At 59.3% G+C, this 24293-nt stretch overlaps 1 protein-coding gene across 2 annotated transcripts in view; it reads right to left on the reverse strand.

The window, feature by feature from the left end:
• The window catches only part of LOC143806728 (microtubule-associated protein 1 light chain 3 alpha-like), a 70222-nt gene that overhangs the window by 7988 nt on the left and 37941 nt on the right, over window positions 1-24293 (reverse strand). The gene's annotated exons all lie outside the window — the stretch shown is intronic.

Here is a 24293-nt window from a genome sequence, read left to right on the forward strand (position 1 = left end):
TCCAGTGAGGTGTCATTTCGAAGCCAGCGTTCCTGAGAGGTGTGCTAAGTATTTTTCGTGCCGATCAGATTTGTAGTTTTTGCGCAATTTGTGTTTGAAAAAAGTCTTTCAATGCGTTTCAATGGAGAAATTTTCCTATACGTTTATAATGGGCTGGTTTCTGAGGCAATTTCTAAAAATAACTGCCACCTGGCTGATTAGCTCATTGATATGCGCAGTCAGACACAGTTACTATGCCAACGCCTATGAAATCTACATCAGCTCACCAGGTCACAAGTTTTGTCAGATAATATCAGCTCTTAAAGTGACAGTACAGCACAATTCCAAACCACTATCCGTAGTCTTATGATTATTAGACTGTGGCCCGATTCTAACTCATCGGGTATTCTAGAATATGCATGTCCACGTAGTATATTGCACAGCCACGCAGTATACAGTGCAGAGCCGTGCAGTACACAGCGCAGAGCCGCGCAGTACACAGCGCAGAGCCGCGCAGTACACAGCGCAGAGCCGCGCAGTACACAGCGCAGAGCCGCGCAGTACACAGCGCAGAGTCGCGCAGTATAAAGCGCAGAGCCGCGCAGTACACAGCGCAGAGCCGTGCAGTACACAGCGCAGAGCCGCGCAGTATAAAGCGCAGAGCCGTGCAGTACACAGCGCAGAGCCGCGCAGTACACAGCGCAGAGCCGTGCAGTACACAGCGCAGAGCCGCGCAGTATAAAGCGCAGAGCCGTGCAGTACACAGCGCAGAGCCGCGCAGTACACAGCGCAGAGCCGCGCAGTACACAGCGCAGAGCCGTGCAGTACACAGCGCAGAGCCGCGCAGTATAAAGCGCAGAGCCGTGCAGTACACAGCGCAGAGCCGCGCAGTACACAGCGCAGAGCCGTGCAGTACACAGCGCAGAGCCGCGCAGTATAAAGCGCAGAGCCGTGCAGTACACAGCGCAGAACCGCGCAGTACACAGCGCAGAGCCGCGCAGTACACAGCGCAGAGCCGCGCAGTATAAAGCGCAGAGCCGCGCAGTACACAGCGCAGAGCCGCGCAGTACACAGCGCAGAGCCGTGCAGTACACAGCGCAGAGCCGCGCAGTTTAAAGCGCAGAGCCGTGCAGTACACAGCGCAGAGCCGCGCAGTACACAGCGCAGAGCCGTGCAGTACACAGCGCAGAGCCGCGCAGTATAAAGCGCAGAGCCGTGCAGTACACAGCGCAGAGCCGCGCAGTACACAGCGCAGAGCCGCGCAGTACACAGCGCAGAGCCGCGCAGTATAAAGCGCAGAGCCGCGCAGTATAAAGCGCAGAGCCGCGCAGTACACAGCGCAGAGCCGCGCAGTACACAGCGCAGAGCCGTGCAGTACACAGCGCAGAGCCGCGCAGTATAAAGCGCAGAGCCGCGCAGTACACAGCGCAGAGCCGCGCAGTACACAGCGTAGAGCCGCGCAGTACACAGCGCAGAGCCGAGCAGTACACAGTGCAGAGCCGCGCAGTAGACAGCGCAGAGCCGTGCAGTACAGAGCGCAGAGCCGCACAGTATAAAGCGCAGAGCCGCGCAGTATACCGCGCAGAGCCGCGCAGTACACAGCGCAGAGCCGCGCAGTACACAGCGCAGAGCCGCGCAGTACACAGCGCAGAGCCGCGCAGTACACAGCGCAGAGCCGAGCAGTACACAGCGCAGAGCCGCGCAGTACACAGCGCAGAGCCGAGCAGTACACAGCGCAGAGCCGCGCAGTACACAGCGCAGAGCCGCGCAGTACACAGCGCAGAGCCGCGCAGTATACAGCGCAGAGCTGCGCAGTACACAGCGCAGAGCCGCGCAGTACAGAGCGCAGAGCCGCACAGTATAAAGCGCAGAGCCGCGCAGTACACAGCGCAGAGCCGCGCAGTACACAGCGCAGAGCCGCGCAGTACACAGTGCAGAGCCGCACAGTACACAGCACAGAGCCGCGCAGTACACAGCGCAGAGCCACCCAGTATACAGCGCAGAGCCGCACAGTACGCAGCGTAGAGCCACGCAGTATGCAGCGCAGAGCCGCGCAGTATACAGCGCTGAGCCGCGTAGTATACAGCGCAGAGCCCCGCAGTATACAGTGCAGAGCCCCGCAGTATACAGCGCAGACACGCGCAGTACACAGCACGGACACGCGCAGTACACAGCGCAGAGCCGCGCAGTACACAGCGCAGAGCCGCGCAGTACACAGCGCAGAGCCGCGCAGTATACAGCGCAGAGCTGCGCAGTACACAGCGCAGAGCCGCGCAGTACAGAGCGCAGAGCCGCACAGTATAAAGCGCAGAGCCGCGCAGTACACAGCGCAGAGCCGCGCAGTACACAGCGCAGAGCCGCGCAGTACACAGTGCAGAGCCGCACAGTACACAGCACAGAGCCGCGCAGTACACAGCGCAGAGCCACCCAGTATACAGCGCAGAGCCGCACAGTACGCAGCGTAGAGCCACGCAGTATGCAGCGCAGAGCCGCGCAGTATACAGCGCTGAGCCGCGTAGTATACAGCGCAGAGCCCCGCAGTATACAGTGCAGAGCCCCGCAGTATACAGCGCAGACACGCGCAGTACACAGCACGGACACGCGCAGTACACAGCGCAGAGCCGCGCAGTACACAGCGCAGAGCCGCGTAGTATACAGCGAAGAGCCACGCAGTATATAGCGCAGAGCCGCGCAGTACAAAGCGCAGAGCTGCGCAGAGCTGCGCAGTATACAGCGCAGAGCCGCGCAGTATACAGCGCAGAACGCGCAGTACACAGTGCAGAGCCGCGCAGTACACAGCGCAGAGCCGTGCAGTACACAGCGCAGAGCCGCGCAGTACACAGCGCAGAGCCACGCAGTATACAGCGCAGAGCCGCGTAGTATACAGCGCAGAGCCGCGTAGTATACAGCGCAGAGCCACGCAGTATACAGCACAGAGCCACGCAGTATACAGCGCAGAGCCACGTAGTTATACTGCCCAGTCACGTAGTATATTGTCCAGTCACATAGTATACTGCATATCCCTGTTAAAAAAAAAAAGAATTAAAATAAAAAAGTTACATACTCACCTCCTGGAGCAGCCGGTATCTGATGGTTGTTGCACCTCCTAGAGCGGCCGGTACACGATGCTTGTTGCACCTGGATGCTTGTTGCGCGCTCCGGTCCCAAGAGTGCATTGCGGTCTCACGAGATGATGACGTAGCGGTGTTGTGAGACAGAAAGACGGAAGTGCCCTTAGATAATTAGATAGTAGATTACCCCGCTCACCAATTCGGAACCCGAGAGGCCCGGCCCACCAAATCGGACCCCGAGGGGCCCGGCCCACCAAATCGGACCCAGAGTGACCCCGCCCCCTAAATCAGACCCAGAGTGACCCCGCCCACCAAATCGGACCCAGAGTGGCTCCGCCCACCAAATCGGACCCAGAGTGACCCCTTCCACCAAATCAGACCCAGAGTGACCCCTTCCACCAAATCGGACCCAGAGTGACCCCACCCACCAAATCGGACCCTGAGGTGCCCAGCCCACCAAATCAGACCCTGAGGTGCCCAGCCCACCAAATCGGACCGAGTGACCCCACCCACCAAATTGGTCCCTAAGGTGCCCCGCCCACCAAATCGGACCCAGAGTGGTTCCGCCCACCGAATCGGACCCAGAGTGGCCGCGCCCACAGAATCGGACCAAAAGTGACCCCGCCCACCGAATCGGACCTAGATTTACCCCGCCCACAAAATCAGACCCAGATTGACCCAACCCACCAAATCGGACCGCCTGAGGGGCACCCAAGTGTGAAAGTCTTGCAGGGGCAGCCCGGGCACCATTCCAAAGCACTATCTGTAGTTCCTTCAGGAAATACCCATCTAGTTATTATTATTATTCAGTCCGCACGTAATGCGGCCCGAACCGCTAAACTCACAGACTCCAGTGAGGTGTGATTTCGAAGCCAGCGTTCCTGAGAGGTGTGCTAAGTATTTTTCGTGTCGATCGGATTTGTAGTTTTGGCGCAATTTGCGTTTGAAAAAAGTGTCTCAATGCATTTCAATAGGGAAATTTTCCAATACGTTTATAATGGGCCTGATTTCTGAGGCAATTTCTAAAAATAACTGCCACCTGGCTGATTACCTCATTGATATGCGCAGTGAGACCCAGTTACTATGCCAACGCCTATAAACTCTACCAGCCCACCAGGTCACAAGTTTTGTCAGATAATATCAGCTCTTAAAGTGACAGTACAGCACAATTACAAAGCACTATCTGTAGTCTTATCATTATTGCCCCGCTCACCAAATCGGACCCAGCCGACCAAATCGGACGAGAGTGCCCCCGCTTGCCAAATCGGACCCAGAGTGCCCCCGCCCGCCAAATCGGACCCAGAGTGGCGCCGCCCGTCAAGTCGGACCCAGAGTGGCGCCGCCCGCCAAATCGGACCCAGAGTGGCGCCGCCCGCCAAATCGGACCCAGAGTGGCGCCGCCCGCCAAATCGGACCCAGAGTGGCGCCGCCCGCCAAATCGGACCCAGAGTGGCGCCGCCCGCCAAATCGGACCCAGAGTGGCGCCGCCCGCCAAATCGGACCCAGAGTGGCGCCGCCCGCCAAATCGGACCCAGAGTGGCGCCGCCCGCCAAATCGGACCCAGAGTGGCGCCGCCCGCCAAATCGGACCCAGAGTGGCGCCGCCCGCCAAATCGGACCCAGAGTGGCGCCGCCCGCCAAATCGGACCCAGAGTGGCGCCGCCCGCCAAATCGGACCCAGAGTGGCGCCGCCCGCCAAATCGGACCCAGAGTGGCGCCGCCCGCCAAATCGGACCCAGAGTGGCGCCGCCCGCCAAATCGGACCCAGAGAGGCGCCGCCCGCCAAATCGGACCCAGAGTGGCGCCGCCCGCCAAATCGGACCCAGAGTGGCGCCGCCCGCCAAATCGGACCCAGAGTTGCGCCGCCCGCCAAATCGGACCCAGAGAGGCGCCGCCCGCCAAATCGGACCCAGAGTGGCGCCGCCCGCCAAATCGGACCCAGAGTGGCGCCGCCCGCCAAATCGGACCCAGAGTGGCGCCGCCCGCCAAATCGGACCCAGAGTGGCGCCGCCCGCCAAATCGGACCCAGAGTGGCGCCGCCCGCCAAATCGGACCCAGAGTGGCGCCGCCCGCCAAATCGGACCCAGAGTGGCGCCGCCCGCCAAATCGGACCCAGAGTGGCGCCGCCCGCCAAATCGGACCCAGAGTGGCGTCGCCCGCCAAATCGGACCCAGAGTGGCGCCGCCCGCCAAATCGGACCCAGAGTGGCGCCGCCCGCCAAATCGGACCCAGAGTGGCGCCGCCCGCCAAATCGGACCCAGAGTGACCCGGGCCGCCAAATCGGATCCAGAGTGACCCGGGCCGCCCGCCAAATCGGACCCAGAGTGGCGCCGCCCGCCAAATCGGACCCAGAGTGGCGCCGCCCGCCAAATCGGACCCAGAGTGGCGCCGCCCGCCAAATCGGACCCAGAGTGGCGCCGCCCGCCAAATCGGACCCAGAGTGACCCGGCCCGCCAAATCGGACCCAGAGTGACCCGGCCCGCCAAATCGGACCCAGAGTGACCCGGCCCGCCAAATCGGACCCAGAGTGACCCGGCCCGCCAAATCGGACCCAGAGTGACCCGGCCCGCCAAATCGGACCCAGAGTGACCCGGCCCGCCAAATCGGACCCAGAGTGACCCGGCCCGCCAAATCGGACCCAGAGTGACCCGGCCCGCCAAATCGGACCCAGAGTGACCCGGCCCGCCAAATCGGACCCAGAGTGACCCGGCCCGCCAAATCGGACCCAGAGTGACCCGACCCGCCAAATCGGACCCAGAGTGGCGCCGCCCGCCAAGTCGGACCCAGAGTGGCGCCGCGCGCCAAGTCGGACCCAGAGTGGCGCCGCGCGCCAAGTCGGACCCAGAGTGGCGCCGCGCGCCAAGTCGGACCCAGAGTGGCGCCGCCCGTCAAATCGGACCCAGAGTGGCGCCGCCCGTCAAATCGGACCCAGAGTGACCCGGGCCACCAAATCGGACCCAGAGTGACCCGGGCCATCAAATCGGACCCAGAGTGACCCGGGCCATCAAATCGGACCCAGAGTGACCCGGGCCACCAAATCGGACACAGAGTGACCCGGGCCACCAAATGGGACCCAGAGTGACCCGGGCCACCAAATGGGACCCAGAGTGACCCGGGCCACCAAATGGGACCCAGAGTGACCCGGGCCACCAAATGGGACCCAGAGTGACCCGGGCCACCAAATGGGACCCAGAGTGACCCGGGCCACCAAATGGGACCCAGAGTGACCCGGGCCACCAAATGGGACCCAGAGTGACCCGGGCCACCAAATGGGACCCAGAGTGACCCGGCCCACCAAATGGGACCCAGAGTGACCCGGCCCACCAAATGGGACCCAGAGTGACCCGGCCCACCAAATGGGACCCAGAGTGACCCGGCCCACCAAATGGGACCCAGAGTGACCCGGCCCACCAAATGGGACCCAGAGTGACCCGGCCCACCAAATGGGACCCAGAGTGACCCGGCCCACCAAATGGGACCCAGAGTGACCCGGCCCACCAAATGGGACCCAGAGTGACCCGGCCCACCAAATGGGACCCAGAGTGACCCGGCCCACCAAATGGGACCCAGAGTGACCCGGCCCACCAAATGGGACCCAGAGTGACCCGGCCCACCAAATGGGACCCAGAGTGACCCGGCCCACCAAATGGGACCCAGAGTGACCCGGCCCACCAAATGGGACCCAGAGTGACCCGGCCCACCAAATGGGACCCAGAGTGACCCGGCCCACCAAATGGGACCCAGAGTGACCCGGCCCACCAAATGGGACCCAGAGTGACCCGGCCCACCAAATGGGACCCAGAGTGACCCGGCCCACCAAATGGGACCCAGAGTGACCCGGCCCACCAAATGGGACCCAGAGTGACCCGGCCCACCAAATGGGACCCAGAGTGACCCGGCCCACCAAATGGGACCCAGAGTGACCCGGCCCACCAAATGGGACCCAGAGTGACCCGGCCCACCAAATGGGACCCAGAGTGACCCGGCCCACCAAATGGGACCCAGAGTGACCCGGCCCACCAAATGGGACCCAGAGTGACCCGGCCCACCAAATGGGACCCAGAGTGACCCGGCCCACCAAATGGGACCCAGAGTGACCCGGCCCACCAAATGGGACCCAGAGTGACCCGGCCCACCAAATGGGACCCAGAGTGACCCGGCCCACCAAGCCTCAACCCTGAGGGGCTACAACTACCAAACCAGCGCCTGAGGGGCACCCAAGTGTGAAAGTCTTGCAGGGGCAGCCCGGGCACCATTCCAAAGCACTATCTGTAGTTCCTTCAGGAAATACCCATCTAGTGATAGTGCTTTGGAACAAAGCACTATACTGTTATTCCACCGTGGTAAACTTCTTCTTATTCTTATTATTCAGTCCGCACGTAATGCGGCCCGAACCGCTAAACTCACAGACTCCAGTGAGGTGTCATTTCGAAGCCAGCGTTCCTGAGAGGTGTGCTAAGTATTTTTCGTGCCGATCGGACTTGTAGTTTTTGCGCAATTTGTGTTTGAAAAAAGTCTTTCAATGCGTTTCAATAGGGAAATTGTCCCATACGTTTATAATGGGCTGGTTTCTGAGGCAATTTCTAAAAATAACTGCCACCTGGCTGATTAGCTCATTGATATGCGCAGTCAGACACAGTTACTATGCCAACGCCTATGAAGTCTACATCAGCTCACCAGGTCACAAGTTTTGTCAGATAATATCAGCTCTTAAAGTGACAGTACAGCACAATTCCAAACCACTATCTGTAGTCTTATGATTATTAGACTGTGGCCCGATTCTAACTCATCGGGTATTCTAGAATATGTATGTCCACGAAGTATATTGCACAGCCACGCAGTATACAGTGCAGAGCCGCGCAGTACACAGCGCAGAGCCGCGCAGTACACAGCGCAGAGCCGCGCAGTACACAGCGCAGAGCCGCGCAGTACACAGCGCAGAGCCGCGCAGTACACAGCGCAGAGCCGCGCAGTACAAAGCGCAGAGTCGCGCAGTATAAAGCGCAGAGCCGCGCAGTACACAGCGCAGAGCCGCGCAGTACACAGCGCAGAGCCGCGCAGTACACAGCGCAGAGCCGCGCAGTACACAGCGCAGAGTCGCGCAGTATAAAGCGCAGAGCCACGCAGTACACAGCGCAGAGCCGCGCAGTACACAGAGCAGAGCCGCGCAGTATACAGCGCAGAGCCGCGCAGTACACAGCGCAGAGCCGCGCAGTACACAGCGCAGAGCCGCGCAGTACACAGCGCAGAGCCGCGCAGTACACAGCGCAGAGCCGCGCAGTACAAAGTGCAGAGTCGCGCAGTATAAAGCACAGAGCCGTGCAGTACACAGCGCAGAGCCGCGCAGTACACAGCGCAGAGCCGCGCAGTACACAGCGCAGAGCCGCGCAGTACAAAGCGCAGAGTCGCGCAGTATAAAGCGCAGAGCCGCGCAGTACACAGCGCAGAGCCGCGCAGTACACAGCGCAGAGCCGCGCAGTACACAGCGCAGAGCCACGCAGTATACAGTGCAGAGCCGCGCAGTACACAGCGCAGAGCCGCGCAGTACACAGCGCAGAGCCGCGCAGTACACAGCGCAGAGCCTCGCAGTACACAGCGCAGAGCCGCGCAGTACAAAGCGCAGAGTCGCGCAGTATAAAGCGCAGAGCCGCGCAGTACACAGCGCAGAGCCGCGCAGTACACAGCGCAGAGCCGCGCAGTACACAGCGCAGAGCCGCGCAGTACAAAGCGCAGAGCCTCGCAGTACACAGCGCAGAGCCGCGCAGTACACAGAGCAGAGCCGCGCAGTATACAGCGCAGAGCCGCGCAGTACACAGCGCAGAGCCGCGCAGTACACAGCGCAGAGCCGCGCAGTACACAGCGCAGAGCCGCGCAGTACACAGCGCAGAGTCGCGCAGTATAAAGCGCAGAGCCGCGCAGTATAAAGCGCAGAGCCGCGCAGTACACAGCGCAGAGCCGCGCAGTACACAGCGCAGAGCCGCGCAGTACACAGCGCAGAGCCGCGCAGTACAAAGCGCAGAGTCGCGCAGTATAAAGCGCAGAGCCGCGCAGTACACAGCGCAGAGCCGCGCAGTACACAGCGCAGAGCCGCGCAGTACACAGCGCAGAGCCGCGCAGTATACAGTGCAGAGCCGCGCAGTACACAGCGCAGAGCCGCGCAGTACACAGCGCAGAGCCGTGCAGTACACAGCGCAGAGCCGCGCAGTACACAGCGCAGAGCCGCGCAGTACAAAGCGCAGAGTCGCGCAGTATAAAGCGCAGAGCCGCGCAGTACACAGCGCAGAGCCGCGCAGTACACAGCGCAGAGCCGCGCAGTACACAGCGCAGAGCCGCGCCGTACAAAGCGCAGAGTCGCGCAGTGTAAAGCGCAGAGCCGCGCAGTACACAGCGCAGAGCCGCGCAGTACACAGCGCAGAGCCGCGCAGTACACAGCGCAGAGCCGCGCAGTACACAGCGCAGAGCCGCGCAGTACACAGCGCAGAGCCGCGCAGTACACAGCGCAGAGCCGCGCAGTACACAGCGCAGAGCCGTGCAGTACACAGTGCAGAGCCGCGCAGTACACAGCGCAGAGCCGCGCAGTATACAGCGCAGACACACGCAGTACACAGCACGGACACGCGCAGTACACAGCGCGGAGCCGCGCAGTACACAGCGCAGAGCCGCGTAGTATACAGCGAAGAGCCACGCAGTATATAGCGCAGAGCCGCGCAGTACAAAGCACAGAGCCGCGCAGTATACAGCGCAGAGCCGCGTAGTATACAGCGCAGAGCCGCGTAGTATACAGCGCAGAGCCACGCAGTATACAGCGCAGAGCCACGCATTATACAGCGCAGAGCCACGTAGTTATACTGCCCAGTCACGTAGTATATTGTCCAGTCACATAGTATACTGCATATCCCTGTTAAAAAAAAAAAAAAGAATTAAAATAAAAAAGTTACATACTCACCTCCTGGAGCGGCCGGTATCTGATGGTTGTTGCACCTCCTAGAGCGGCCGGTACACGATGCTTGTTGCACCTGGAGTGGCCGGTACCCGATGCTTGTTGCGCGCTCCGGTCCCAAGAGTGCATTGCGGTCTCATGAGATGATGACGTAGCGGTGTTGTGAGACAGAAAGACGGAAGTGCCCTTAGACAATTATATAGTAGATTACCCCGCTCACCAAATCGGACCCCGAGGGGCCCGGCTCACCAAATCGGACCCAGAGTGACCCCGCCCACCAAATCGGACCCAGAGTGACCCCGCCCACCAAATCGGACCCAGAGTGGCTCCGCCCACCAAATCGAACCCAGAGTGACCCCTTCCACCAAATCAGACCCAGAGTGACCCCTTCCACCAAATCGGACCCAGAGTGACCCCACCCACCAAATCGGACCCTGAGGTGCCCAGCCCACCAAATGAGACCCTGAGGTGCCCAGCCCACCAAATCGGACCGAGTGACCCCACCCACCAAATTGGTCCATAAGGTGCCCCGCCCACCAAATCGGACCCAGAGTGGCTCCGCCCACCGAATCGGACCCAGAGTGGCCGCGCCCACAGAATCGGACCAAAAGTGACCCCGCCCACCGAATCGGACCTAGATTTACCCCGCCCACAAAATCAGACCCAGATTGACCCAACCCACCAAATCGGACCGCCTGAGGGGCACCCAAGTGTGAAAGTCTTGCAGGGGCAGCCCGGGCACCATTCCAAAGCACTATCTGTAGTTCCTTCAGGAAATACCCATCTAGTTATAGTGCTTTGGAACAAAGCACTATACTGTTATTCCACCGTGGTAAACTTCTTCTTATTCTTATTATTCAGTCCGCACGTAATGCGGCCCGAACCGCTAAACTCACAGACTCCAGTGAGGTGTCATTTCGAAGCCAGCGTTCCTGAGAGGTGTGCTAAGTATTTTTCGTGCCGATCGGATTTGTAGTTTTTGCGCAATTTGTGTTTGAAAAAAGTCTTTCAATGCGTTTCAATAGGGAAATTGTCCCATACGTTTATAATGGGCTGGTTTCTGAGGCAATTTCTAAAAATAACTGCCACCTGGCTGATTAGCTCATTGATATGCGCAGTGAGACCCAGTTACTATGCCAACGCCTATGAAGTCTACATCAGCTCACCAGGTCACAAGTTTTGTCAGATAATATCAGCTCTTAAAGTGACAGTACAGCACAATTCCAAACCACTATCTGTAGTCTTATGATTATTAGACTGTGGCCCGATTCTAACTCATCGGGTATTCTAGAATATGCATGTCCACGTAGTATATTGCACAGCCACGCAGTATACAGTGCAGAGCCGCGCAGTACACAGCGCAGAGCCGCGTAGTATACAGCGAAGAGCCACGCAGTATATAGCGCAGAGCCGCGCAGTACAAAGCGCAGAGCCGCGCAGTATACAGCGCAGAGCCGCGTAGTATACAGCGCAGAGCCGCGTAGTATACAGCGCAGAGCCACGCAGTATACAGCGCAGAGCCACGCAGTATACAGCGCAGAGCCACGTAGTTATACTGCCCAGTCACGTAGTATATTGTCCAGTCACATAGTATACTGCATATCCCTGTTAAAAAAAAAAAAAGAATTAAAATAAAAAAGTTACATACTCACCTCCTGGAGCGGCCGGTATCTGATGGTTGTTGCACCTCCTAGAGCGGCCGGTACACGATGCTTGTTGCACCTGGAGTGGCCGGTACCCGATGCTTGTTGCGCGCTCCGGTCCCAAGAGTGCATTGCGGTCTCATGAGATGATGACGTAGCGGTGTTGTGAGACAGAAAGACGGAAGTGCCCTTAGACAATTATATAGTAGATTACCCCGCTCACCAAATCGGACCCCGAGGGGCCCGGCTCACCAAATCGGACCCAGAGTGACCCCGCCCACCAAATCGGACCCAGAGTGACCCCGCCCACCAAATCGGACCCAGAGTGGCTCCGCCCACCAAATCGAACCCAGAGTGACCCCTTCCACCAAATCAGACCCAGAGTGACCCCTTCCACCAAATCGGACCCAGAGTGACCCCACCCACCAAATCGGACCCTGAGGTGCCCAGCCCACCAAATGAGACCCTGAGGTGCCCAGCCCACCAAATCGGACCGAGTGACCCCACCCACCAAATTGGTCCCTAAGGTGCCCCGCCCACCAAATCGGACCCAGAGTGGCTCCGCCCACCGAATCGGACCCAGAGTGGCCGCGCCCACAGAATCGGACCAAAAGTGACCCCGCCCACCGAATCGGACCTAGATTTACCCCGCCCACAAAATCAGACCCAGATTGACCCAACCCACCAAATCGGACCGCCTGAGGGGCACCCAAGTGTGAAAGTCTTGCAGGGGCAGCCCGGGCACCATTCCAAAGCACTATCTGTAGTTCCTTCAGGAAATACCCATCTAGTTCTTATTATTATTCAGTCCGCACGTAATGCGGCCCGAACCGCTTCACTCACAGACTCCAGTGAGGTGTCATTTCGAAGCCAGCGTCCCCAAGAGGTGTGCTAAGTATTTTTCGTGTCGATCGGATTTGTAGTTTTGGCGCAATTTGCGTTTGAAAATGTTTTTTCCCCTCATTGTAATGCTTTTCAATAGGGAAATTTTCACATAGGTTATAATGGCCGGGTTTCTGAGGCAATTTGAAATGTACCTGCCACCTGGCTGATTAGCTCATTGATATGCTCAGTCAGGCCCAGTTACTATGCCAACGCCTGCGAACTGTACATGACCCTAGCAGGACAGTTTTGGCAGATAATATCAGCTCTTAAAGTGATAGCACAGCACAATTTCAAAGCACTATCTATAGTCTTATTATAATTATTGCCCCGCTCACCAAATCGGACCCAGCCCGCCAAATCGGACCCAGAGTGGCGCCGCCCGCCAAATCGGACCCAGAGTGGCGCCGCCCGCCAAATCGGACCCAGAGTGGCGCCGCCCGCCAAATCGGACCCAGAGTGGCGCCGCCCGCCAAATCGGACCCAGGGTGGCGCCGCCCGCCAACTCGGACCCAGGGTGGCGCCGCCCGCCAGAGTGGCGCCCCCAGCCAAATCGGACCCAGAGTGGCGCCGCCCGCCAAATCGGACCCAGGGTGGCGCCGCCCGCCAACTCGGACCCAGGGTGGCGCCGCCCACCAGAGTGGCGCCCCCAGCCAAATCGGACCCAGAGTGGCGCCGCCCGCCAAATCGGACCCAGAGTAGCGCCGCCCGCCAAATCGGACCCAGAGTGGCGCCGCCCGCCAAATCGGACCCAGAGTGGCGCCGCCCGCCAAATCGGACCCAGAGTGGCACCGCCCGCCAAATCGGACCCAGAGTGGCGCGGCCCGCCAAATCGGACCCAGAGTGGCGCCGCCCGCCAAATCGGACCCAGAGTGGCGCGGCCCACCAAATCGGACCCGCAGTGGCGCGGCCCGCCAAATCGGACCCGGAGTGGCGCGGCCCGCCAAATCGGACCCGGAGTGGCGCGGCCCGCCAAATCGGACCCGGAGTGGCGCGGCCCGCCAAATCGGACCCGGAGTGGCGCGGCCCGCCAAATCGGACCCGGAGTGGCGCGGCCCGCCAAATCGAACCCGGAGTGGCGCGGCCCACCAAATCGGACCCAGAGTGGCCTCAACCCTGAGGGGCTACAACTACCAAACCAGCGCTTGAGGGGCAACCAAGTGTGAAAGTCTTGCAGGGGCAGCCCGGGCACCATTCCAAAGCACTATCTGTAGTTCCTTCAGGAAATACCCATCTAGTTCTTCTTATTATTATTCAGTCCGCACGTAATGCGGCCCGAACCGCTTCACTCACAGACTCCATTGAGGTGTCATTTCGAAGCCAGCGTCCCCAAGAGGTGTGCTAAGTATTTTTCGTGTCGATCGGATTTGTAGTTTTGGCGCAATTTGCTTTTGAAAAAAGTGTTTCAATGCATTTCAATAGGGAAATCTTCCCATACGTTTATAATGGGCCTGGTTTCTGAGGCAATTTCTAAAAATAACTGCCACTTGCCACCTGGCTAATTAGCTCATTGATATGCACAGTCAGACACAGTTACTATGCCAACGCCTACGAACTCTACCAAGACACAGTTTTGCCAGATAATATCAACTCTTAAAGTGACCCGCCCACAAAATCGGATCCCGAGGTGCGCAGCCCAACAAATCGGACCCAGAGTGGCGCCGCCCGCCAAATCGGATCCCGAGGTGCGCCGCCCGCCAAATCGGACCCAGAGTGGCGCAGCCCGCCAAATCGGACCCAGAGTGGCGCCGCCCGCCAAATCGGACCCAGAGTGGCGCCGCCCGCCAAATCGGACCCAGAGTGGCGCCGCCCGCCAAATCGGACCCAGAGTGGCGCCGCCCGCCAAATCGGACCCAGAGTGGCGCCGCCAGCCAAATCGGACCCGAAGTGACTCCGCCCACCAAATCGGACCCAGAGTGACTCCGCCCGCCGAATCGGACCCAGAGTGGCGCCGCCCACCAAATCGGACCCAGAGTGACCCGGCCCACCAAATCGGACCCAGAGTGACCCGGCCCACCAAATCGGACCCAGAGTGACCCGGCCCACCAAATCGGACCAAGAGTGACCCGGCCCACCAAATCGGACCCAGAGTGACCCGGCCCACCAAATCGGACCCAGAGTGACCCGGGCCACCAAATCGGACCCAGAGTGACCCGGGCCACCAAATCGGACCCAGAGTGACCCGGGCCACCAAATCGGACCCAGAGTGACCCGGGCCACCAAATCGGACCCAGAGTGACCCGGGCCACCAAATCGGACCCAGAGTGACCCGGCCCACCAAATCGAACCCAGAGTGACCCCTTCCACCAAATCAGACCCAGAGTGACCCCTTCCACCAAATCGGACCCAGAGTGACCCCACCCACCAAATCGGACCCTGAGGTGCCCAGCCCACCAAATGAGACCCTGAGGTGCCCAGCCCACCAAATCGGACCGAGTGACCCCACCCACCAAATTGGTCCATAAGGTGCCCCGCCCACCAAATCGGACCCAGAGTGGCTCCGCCCACCGAATCGGACCCAGAGTGGCCGCGCCCACAGAATCGGACCAAAAGTGACCCCGCCCACCGAATCGGACCTAGATTTACCCCGCCCACAAAATCAGACCCAGATTGACCCAACCCACCAAATCGGACCGCCTGAGGGGCACCCAAGTGTGAAAGTCTTGCAGGGGCAGCCCGGGCACCATTCCAAAGCACTATCTGTAGTTCCTTCAGGAAATACCCATCTAGTTATAGTGCTTTGGAACAAAGCACTATACTGTTATTCCACCGTGGTAAACTTCTTCTTATTCTTATTATTCAGTCCGCACGTAATGCGGCCCGAACCGCTAAACTCACAGACTCCAGTGAGGTGTCATTTCGAAGCCAGCGTTCCTGAGAGGTGTGCTAAGTATTTTTCGTGCCGATCGGATTTGTAGTTTTTGCGCAATTTGTGTTTGAAAAAAGTCTTTCAATGCGTTTCAATAGGGAAATTGTCCCATACGTTTATAATGGGCTGGTTTCTGAGGCAATTTCTAAAAATAACTGCCACCTGGCTGATTAGCTCATTGATATGCGCAGTGAGACCCAGTTACTATGCCAACGCCTATGAAGTCTACATCAGCTCACCAGGTCACAAGTTTTGTCAGATAATATCAGCTCTTAAAGTGACAGTACAGCACAATTCCAAACCACTATCTGTAGTCTTATGATTATTAGACTGTGGCCCGATTCTAACTCATCGGGTATTCTAGAATATGCATGTCCACGTAGTATATTGCACAGCCACGCAGTATACAGTGCAGAGCCGCGCAGTACACAGCGCAGAGCCGCGTAGTATACAGCGAAGAGCCACGCAGTATATAGCGCAGAGCCGCGCAGTACAAAGCGCAGAGCCGCGCAGTATACAGCGCAGAGCCGCGTAGTATACAGCGCAGAGCCGCGTAGTATACAGCGCAGAGCCACGCAGTATACAGCGCAGAGCCACGCAGTATACAGCGCAGAGCCACGTAGTTATACTGCCCAGTCACGTAGTATATTGTCCAGTCACATAGTATACTGCATATCCCTGTTAAAAAAAAAAAAAAGAATTAAAATAAAAAAGTTACATACTCACCTCCTGGAGCGGCCGGTATCTGATGGTTGTTGCACCTCCTAGAGCGGCCGGTACACGATGCTTGTTGCACCTGGAGTGGCCGGTACCCGATGCTTGTTGCGCGCTCCGGTCCCAAGAGTGCATTGCGGTCTCATGAGATGATGACGTAGCGGTGTTGTGAGACAGAAAGACGGAAGTGCCCTTAGACAATTATATAGTAGATTACCCCGCTCACCAAATCGGACCCCGAGGGGCCCGGCTCACCAAATCGGACCCAGAGTGACCCCGCCCACCAAATCGGACCCAGAGTGACCCCGCCCACCAAATCGGACCCAGAGTGGCTCCGCCCACCAAATCGAACCCAGAGTGACCCCTTCCACCAAATCAGACCCAGAGTGACCCCTTCCACCAAATCGGACCCAGAGTGACCCCACCCACCAAATCGGACCCTGAGGTGCCCAGCCCACCAAATGAGACCCTGAGGTGCCCAGCCCACCAAATCGGACCGAGTGACCCCACCCACCAAATTGGTCCCTAAGGTGCCCCGCCCACCAAATCGGACCCAGAGTGGCTCCGCCCACCGAATCGGACCCAGAGTGGCCGCGCCCACAGAATCGGACCAAAAGTGACCCCGCCCACCGAATCGGACCTAGATTTACCCCGCCCACAAAATCAGACCCAGATTGACCCAACCCACCAAATCGGACCGCCTGAGGGGCACCCAAGTGTGAAAGTCTTGCAGGGGCAGCCCGGGCACCATTCCAAAGCACTATCTGTAGTTCCTTCAGGAAATACCCATCTAGTTCTTATTATTATTCAGTCCGCACGTAATGCGGCCCGAACCGCTTCACTCACAGACTCCAGTGAGGTGTCATTTCGAAGCCAGCGTCCCCAAGAGGTGTGCTAAGTATTTTTCGTGTCGATCGGATTTGTAGTTTTGGCGCAATTTGCGTTTGAAAATGTTTTTTCCCCTCATTGTAATGCTTTTCAATAGGGAAATTTTCACATAGGTTATAATGGCCGGGTTTCTGAGGCAATTTGAAATGTACCTGCCACCTGGCTGATTAGCTCATTGATATGCTCAGTCAGGCCCAGTTACTATGCCAACGCCTGCGAACTGTACATGACCCTAGCAGGACAGTTTTGGCAGATAATATCAGCTCTTAAAGTGATAGCACAGCACAATTTCAAAGCACTATCTATAGTCTTATTATAATTATTGCCCCGCTCACCAAATCGGACCCAGCCCGCCAAATCGGACCCAGAGTGGCGCCGCCCGCCAAATCGGACCCAGAGTGGCGCCGCCCGCCAAATCGGACCCAGAGTGGCGCCGCCCGCCAAATCGGACCCAGAGTGGCGCCGCCCGCCAAATCGGACCCAGAGTGGCGCCGCCCGCCAAATCGGACCCAGAGTGGCGCCGTTCGGCCAAATCGGACCCAGAGTGGCGCCGCCCGCCAAATCGGACCCAGAGTGGCGCCGCCCGCCAAATCGAACCCAGAGTGGCGCCGCCCGCCAAATCGGACCCAGAGTGGCGCCGCCCGCCAAATCGGACCCAGAGTGGCGCCGCCCGCCAAATCGGACCCAGAGTGGCGCCGCCCACCAAATCGGGCCCAGAGTGACCCGGGCCACCAAATGGGACCAGAGTGACCCGGCCCACCAAATGGGACCCAGAGTGACCCGGCCCACCAAATGGGACCCAGAGTGACCCGGCCCACCAAATGGGACCCAGAGTGACCCGGCCCACCAAATGGGACCCAGAGTGACCCGGCCCACCAAATGGGACCCAGAGTGACCCGGCCCACCAAATGGGACCCAGAGTGACCCGGCCCACCAAATGGGACCCAGAGTGACCCGGCCCACCAAATGGGACCCAGAGTGACCCGGCCCACCAAATGGGACCCAGAGTGACCCGGCCCACCAAATGGGACCCAGAGTGACCCGGCCCACCAAATGGGACCCAGAGTGACCCGGCCCACCAAATGGGACCCAGAGTGACCCGGCCCACCAAATGGGACCCAGAGTGACCCGGGCCACCAAATCGGGCCCAGAGTGACCCGGGCCACCAATTCGGACCCAGAGTGACCCGGGCCACCAAATCGGACCCAGAGTGACCCGGGCCACCAAATCGGACCCAGAGTGACCCGGGCCACCAAATCGGACGGAGAGTGACCCGGGCCACCAAATCGGACCCAGAGGGACCCGGCCCACCAAATCGGACCCAGAGGGACCCGGCCCACCAAATTGGACCCAGAGTGACCCGGGCCACCAAATCGGACCCAGAGTGACCCGGACCACCAAATCGGACCCAGAGTGACCCGGCCCACCAAATCGGACCCAGAGTGACCCGGCCCACCAAATCGGACCCAGAGTGACCCGGGCCACCAAATCGGACCCAGAGTGATCCGGGCCACCAAATCGGACCCAGAGTGACCCGGGCCACCAAATCGGACCCAGAGTGACCCGGCCCACCAAATCGGACCAAGAGTGACCCGGCCCACCAAATCGGACCCAGAGTGACCCTGCCCACCAAATCGGACCCAGAGTGACCCGGACCACCAAATCGGACCCAGAGTGACCCGGCCCACCAAATCGGACCCAGAGTGACCCGGGCCACCAAATCGGACCCAGAGTGGCCTCAACCCTGAGGGGCTACAACTACCAAACCAGCGCCTGAGGGGCACCCAAGTGTGAAAGTCTTGCAGGGGCAGCCCGGGCACCATTCCAAAGCACTATCTGTAGTTCCTTCAGGAAATACCCATCTAGTTATTATTATAGTGCTTTGGAACAAAGCACTATACTGTTATTCCACCGTGGATAACTTCTTCTTCTTATTCTTATTCTTATTATTATTCAGTCCGCACGTAATGCGGCCCGAACCGCTTCACTCACAGACTCCAGTGAGGTGTCATTTCGAAGCCAGCGTCCCCAAGAGGTGTGCTAAGTATTTTTCGTGTCGATCGGATTTGTAGTTTTGGCGCAATTTGCGTTTGAAAATGTTTTTTCCCCTCATTGTAATGCTTTTCAATAGGGAAATTTTCACATAGGTTATAATGGCCGGGTTTCTGAGGCAATTTGAAATGTACCTGCCACCTGGCTGATTAGCTCATTGATATGCTCAGTCAGGCCCAGTTACTATGCCAACGCCTGCGAACTGTACATGACCCTAGCAGGACAGTTTTGGCAGATAATATCAGCTCTTAAAGTGATAGCACAGCACAATTTCAAAGCACTATCTATAGTCTTATTATAATTATTGCCCCGCTCACCAAATCGGACCCAGCCCGCCAAATCGGACCCAGAGTGGCGCCGCCCGCCAAATCGGACCCAGAGTGGCGCCGCCCGCCAAATCGGACCCAGAGTGGCGCCGCCCGCCAAATCGGACCCAGAGTGGCGCCGCCCGCCAAATCGGACCCAGAGTGGCGCCGCCCGCCAAATCGGACCCAGAGTGGCGCCGTTCGGCCAAATCGGACCCAGAGTGGCGCCGCCCGCCAAATCGGACCCAGAGTGGCGCCGCCCGCCAAATCGAACCCAGAGTGGCGCCGCCCGCCAAATCGGACCCAGAGTGGCGCCGCCCGCCAAATCGGACCCAGAGTGGCGCCGCCCGCCAAATCGGACCCAGAGTGGCGCCGCCCGCCAAATCGGGCCCAGAGTGACCCGGGCCACCAAATGGGACCAGAGTGACCCGGCCCACCAAATGGGACCCAGAGTGACCCGGCCCACCAAATGGGACCCAGAGTGACCCGGCCCACCAAATGGGACCCAGAGTGACCCGGCCCACCAAATGGGACCCAGAGTGACCCGGCCCACCAAATGGGACCCAGAGTGACCCGGCCACCAAATGGGACCCAGAGTGACCCGGCCCACCAAATGGGACCCAGAGTGACCCGGCCCACCAAATGGGACCCAGAGTGACCCGGCCCACCAAATGGGACCCAGAGTGACCCGGCCCACCAAATGGGACCCAGAGTGACCCGGCCCACCAAATGGGACCCAGAGTGACCCGGCCCACCAAATGGGACCCAGAGTGACCCGGGCCACCAAATCGGGCCCAGAGTGACCCGGGCCACCAATTCGGACCCAGAGTGACCCGGGCCACCAAATCGGACCCAGAGTGACCCGGGCCACCAAATCGGACCCAGAGTGACCCGGGCCACCAAATCGGACCCAGAGTGACCCGGGCCACCAAATCGGACCCAGAGTGACCCGGGCCACCAAATCGGGCCCAGAGTGACCCGGGCCACCAAATCGGGCCCAGAGTGACCCGGGTTGACCAAATCGGGCCCAGAGTGACCCGGGCCACCAAATCGGGCCCAGAGTGACCCAGGCCACCAAATGGGACCCAGAGTGACCCGGCCCACCAAATGGGACCCAGAGTGACCCGGCCCACCAAATGGGACCCAGAGTGACCCGGCCCACCAAATGGGACCCAGAGTGACCCGGCCCACCAAATGGGACCCAGAGTGACCCGGCCCACCAAATGGGACCCAGAGTGACCCGGCCCACCAAATGGGACCCAGAGTGACCCGGCCCACCAAATGGGACCCAGAGTGACCCGGCCCACCAAATGGGACCCAGAGTGACCCGGCCCACCAAATGGGACCCAGAGTGACCCGGCCCACCAAATCGGACCCAGAGTGACCCGGCCCACCAAATCGGACCCAGAGTGACCCGGCCCACCAAGCCTCAACCCTGAGGGCTACAACTACCAAACCAGCGCCTGAGGGGCACCCAAGTGTGAAAGTCTTGCAGGGGCAGCCCGGGCACCATTCCAAAGCACTATCTGTAGTTTCTTCAGGAAATACCCATCTAGTTATAGTGCTTTGGAACAAAGCACTATACTGTTATTCCACCGTGGTAAACTTCTTCTTATTCTTATTATTCAGTCCGCACGTAATGCGGCCCGAACCGCTAAACTCACAGACTCCAGTGAGGTGTCATTTCGAAGCCAGCGTTCCTGAGAGGTGTGCTAAGTATTTTTCGTGCCGATCGGATTTGTAGTTTTTGCGCAATTTGTGTTTGAAAAAAGTCTTTCAATGCGTTTCAATAGGGAAATTGTCCCATACGTTTATAATGGGCTGGTTTCTGAGGCAATTTCTAAAAATAACTGCCACCTGGCTGATTAGCTCATTGATATGCGCAGTCAGACACAGTTACTATGCCAACGCCTATGAAGTCTACATCAGCTCACCAGGTCACAAGTTTTGTCAGATAATATCAGCTCTTAAAGTGACAGTACAGCACAATTCCAAACCACTATCTGTAGTCTTATGATTATTAGACTGTGGCCCGATTCTAACTCATCGGGTATTCTAGAATATGTATGTCCACGAAGTATATTGCACAGCCACGCAGTATACAGTGCAGAGCCGCGCAGTACACAGCGCAGAGCCGCGCAGTACACAGCGCAGAGCCGCGCAGTACACAGCGCAGAGCCGCGCAGTACACAGCGCAGAGCCGCGCAGTACACAGCGCAGAGCCGCGCAGTACAAAGCGCAGAGTCGCGCAGTATAAAGCGCAGAGCCGCGCAGTACACAGCGCAGAGCCGCGCAGTACACAGCGCAGAGCCGCGCAGTACACAGCGCAGAGCCGCGCAGTACACAGCGCAGAGCCGCGCAGTACACAGCGCAGAGCCGCGCAGTACAAAGCGCAGAGTCGCGCAGTATAAAGCGCAGAGCCCCGCAGTACAAAGCGCAGAGCCGCGCAGTACACAGCGCAGAGCCGCGCAGTACACAGAGCAGAGCCGCGCAGTATACAGCGCAGAGCCGCGCAGTACACAGCGCAGAGCCGCGCAGTACACAGCGCAGAGCCGCGCAGTACACAGCGCAGAGCCGCGCAGTACACAGCGCAGAGCCGCGCAGTACAAAGCGCAGAGTCGCGCAGTATAAAGCGCAGAGCCGCGCAGTACACAGCGCAGAGCCGCGCAGTACACAGCGCAGAGCCGCGCAGTACACAGCGCAGAGCCGCGCAGTATAAAGCGCAGAGCCGCGCAGTACACAGCGCAGAGCCGCGCAGTACACAGCGCAGAGCCACGCAGTACACAGCGCAGAGCCGCGCAGTACACAGCGCAGAGCCGCGCAGTACACAGCGCAGAGCCACGCAGTATACAGTGCAGAGCCGCGCAGTACACAGCGCAGAGCCGCGCAGTACACAGCGCAGAGCCGCGCAGTACACAGCGCAGAGCCGCGCAGTACACAGCGCAGAGCCGCGCAGTACACAGCGCAGAGCCGCGCAGTACACAGCGCAGAGCCGCGCAGTACAAAGCGCAGAGCCGCGCAGTATAAAGCGCAGAGCCGCGCAGTACACAGCGCAGAGCCGCGCAGTACAAAGCGCAGAGTCGCGCAGTATAAAGCGCAGAGCCGCGCAGTACACAGCGCAGAGCCGCGCAGTACACAGCGCAGAGCCGCGCAGTACACAGCGCAGAGCCGCGCAGTACACAGCGCAGAGCCGCGCAGTACACAGCGCAGAGCCGCGCAGTACACAGCGCAGAGCCGCGCAGTACAAAGCGCAGAGCCGCGCAGTATAAAGCGCAGAGCCGCGCAGTACACAGCGCAGAGCCGCGCAGTACACAGCGCAGAGCCGCGCAGTATAAAGCGGAGAGCCGCGCAGTACACAGCGCAGAGCCGTGCAGTACACAGCGCAGAGCCGCGCAGTACACAGCGCAGAGCCGCGCAGTACACAGCGCAGAGCCGCGCAGTATACAGCGCAGAGCCGCGCAGTACACAGCGCAGAGCCGCGCAGTACAGAGCGCAGAGCCGCGCAGTATACCGCGCAGAGCCGTGCAGTGCACAGCGCAGAGCCGCGCAGTACACAGCGCAGAGCCGCGCAGTATAAAGCGCAGAGCCGCGCAGTGTAAAGCGCAGAGCCGCGCAGTACACAGCGCAGAGCCGCGCAGTACACAGCGCAGAGCTGCGCAGTACACAGCGCAGAGCCGCGCAGTACACAGCGCAGAGCCGCGCAGTACACAGCGCAGAGCCGCGCAGTACACAGCGCAGAGCCGCGCAGTACACAGCGCAGAGCCGCGCAGTACACAGCGCAGAGCCGTGCAGTATACAGCGCAGAGCCGCGCAGTATACAGCGCAGAGCCGCGCAGTACACAGCGCAGAGCCGCCCAGTATACAGCGCAGAGCCGCGCAGTATACAGCGCAGAGCCGCGCAGTACACAGCGTAGAGCCACGCAGTATACAGCGCAGAGCCGCGCAGTATACAGCGCAGAGCCGCGTAGTATACAGCGCAGAGCCCCGCAGTATACAGTGCAGAGCCCCGCAGTATACAGCGCAGAGCCGTGCAGTACACAGTGCAGAGCCGCGCAGTACACAGCGCAGAGCCACGCAGTATACAGCGCAGACACATGCAGTACACAGCACGGACACACGCAGTACACAGCGCAGAGCCGCGCAGTACACAGCGCAGAGCCGCGTAGTATACAGCGAAGAGCCACGCAGTATATAGCGCAGAGCCGCGCAGTACAAAGCGCAGAGCCGCGCAGTATACAGCGCAGAGCCGCGTAGTATACAGCGCAGAGCCGCGTAGTATACAGCGCAGAGCCACGCAGTATACAGCGCAGAGCCACGCAGTATACAGCGCAGAGCCACGTAGTTATACTGCCCAGTCACGTAGTATATTGTCCAGTCACATAGTATACTGCATATCCCTGTTAAAAAAAAAAAAAGAATTAAAATAAAAAAGTTACATACTCACCTCCTGGAGCGGCCGGTATCTGATGGTTGTTGCACCTCCTAGAGCGGCCGGTACACGATGCTTGTTGCATTTGGAGTGGCCGGTACCCGATGCTTGTTGCGCGCTCCGGTCCCAAGAGTGCATTGCGGTCTCATGAGATGATGACGTAGCGGTGTTGTGAGACAGAAAGACGGAAGTGCCCTTAGACAATTATATAGTAGATTACCCCGCTCACCAAATCGGACCCCGAGGGGCCCGGCTCACCAAATCGGACCCAGAGTGACCCCGCCCACCAAATCGGACCCAGAGTGACCCCGCCCACCAAATCGAACCCAGAGTGACCCCTTCCACCAAATCAGACCCAGAGTGACCCCTTCCACCAAATCGGACCCAGAGTGACCCCACCCACCAAATCGGACCCTGAGGTGCCCAGCCCACCAAATGAGACCCTGAGGTGCCCAGCCCACCAAATCGGACCGAGTGACCCCACCCACCAAATTGGTCCCTAAGGTGCCCCGCCCACCAAAT

This window comes from Ranitomeya variabilis, chromosome 2, assembly GCF_051348905.1.
Source record: "Ranitomeya variabilis isolate aRanVar5 chromosome 2, aRanVar5.hap1, whole genome shotgun sequence".
Taxonomy (NCBI): domain Eukaryota; kingdom Metazoa; phylum Chordata; class Amphibia; order Anura; family Dendrobatidae; genus Ranitomeya; species Ranitomeya variabilis.